The 1,733-nt window shown below is 33.1% G+C and overlaps 1 long non-coding RNA gene across 1 annotated transcript; it reads left to right on the top strand.

Annotated features, from left to right (window-relative positions):
• Window positions 1-1,385: 1,385 nt before the first annotated feature.
• Window positions 1,386-1,724, top strand: LOC109586552 (uncharacterized). Its single transcript, XR_002187090.1, has 2 exons — window positions 1,386-1,560; window positions 1,614-1,724. It is a non-coding gene; the product is annotated as an uncharacterized LOC109586552 (long non-coding RNA).
• The last annotated feature ends 9 nt before the right edge of the window (window positions 1,725-1,733 follow it).

The following is a 1,733-nucleotide window of genomic DNA, read 5'->3' as shown; positions in this document are numbered from 1 at the left end:
GATTGCATTTGTGTAGAAAAAGTAAGCTGTGGGCATTTAACTCCACTGTGAATGACTAGCTTCATGTATTTATAGCATCTTTTAAGTTTTAATGCATTACATGATGTGTCTTCAATCACCATGCATGCACATTTGTTACCATTAAATACCACTGACTAGTAACATGACTTGACTACGAAAATCATAAATTGCTTCCTACTAGTCCATTCTTTTTTGAAATTCTCAAAACTTTGCCCATTATGTTCTTTTTACGACCTTGGAGCAAAAAATTAAGCCCCAAGGTCATTCCTAAGATTGAATTTAGCCCCCATGATGCATAATTGATTGAATGTATCATAGGTACTACATACCATGATTGTATGTAAACACTTACATTTCTTCTTATCTTCTATACACAGATATAACAATAATAATTATAAAGACAGTTTACATGTATCATAGATATTAGAGTAAATGAATAAGTAAGAATAATAAGTAAATGAATAAGTAATAAGTAAATAAGTAAGTAAATGAATAAATGAATAATTAGAGTAAGTAAATTTCATTTACTCTAATATCTATGTGTATACACATGCCGCCAGCCCTGCCCACCACGTAAAGTGGATGTTTTCACAACAAAGAAAATGGCGGGTTGGAAGCAGAACAAAGTTTTGAGCTTTATTTACTTTATCAATAACAAGCGTAGAAGTGTAAAAATTATCCTAAGATTGATTTCAGCACCTTATTTCTTAGCCTAAGGTGCTGAAATCAATCTTAGGATAATTTTTACACTTCTATGCTTGTCATTGATATTCATAAAACAGTAGTGTTTTTAAAATGCCTAAAGTTCCCCATTCCCCAACCCAGGGCCGTAGCAAGTGGTAATGCATTGTGTTTGTATGAGGAAGCCCAGCCCCGCAGGAATCCAGACATCTGTACGGCTGTACAAAATTCGAGCCCATGTCGGACTCCTCTGGATTCCAAATAGTATAGTCTACTACAATAAAAATGTCCTGATACTGCCTATAATTCCTAAAGCTTTGGTTCCACTGGATTCTATCAAAGATTATATGTATAATATCTGATTTATTGTTGTTCTAGTTCTCAGAACTAGAGCTATTTCGCTATTAGTTCTTGGGTTTTTCCCCTTTAGTTCTAGAACTAGAACTAGAACCAACATAAAAATCCAGAATAAAACCAGAACTAGAACCAAATACTGAAACTTTGTACCAGACTATAGAACTATAACTAAGAGTGTTATGAAATTAATAACTAATCTATAACTAAAATATATAATCATTGTCACAACCTAGAACTAGAACTAAGTGTGTAGAAGTTAAACTAGAACAAAAACTAGTCACTATTAATAGTTCTATATTTAACATAAACTACATGTACATGTACTGTTTGTGTCCTCATGCATAGCATGTGAATGAGTCTATCATGTATGCATCCATAGATAATAGAGTACATAGGGATTGGAAACGGGCCGTAGCAACAGGGAAATGCTAGTTGATAGTACCGTAAATAATTTCTCTAAATACTCGTATGTAAAATTAAAATGGCTGAAAGTTGAAAAAGGTAAGCAAACTTCTCAGGTGGTTTTTTGTTGCATAAAGTCTTATTTTGTACAGGTAACCCTTCAATAATGTTTAGAGACATTCTTCCTGTTTGCCCAAGCTGTCTGCTGTAGCAATGTATCTGTTTGTAGTTTAAATTCAGTGTTTTATGAATTAGCAATCATTATGATCACA

The sequence above is a fragment of the Amphimedon queenslandica genome, unplaced genomic scaffold (assembly GCF_000090795.2).
Source record: "Amphimedon queenslandica unplaced genomic scaffold, v1.1 AMPQUscaffold_12840, whole genome shotgun sequence".
In the NCBI taxonomy this organism is placed as follows: Eukaryota; Metazoa; Porifera; class Demospongiae; order Haplosclerida; family Niphatidae; genus Amphimedon; species Amphimedon queenslandica.
The sequence above is the reverse complement of the archived record's forward strand: the minus strand, read 5'-3'. Positions and strand labels throughout refer to the sequence as shown.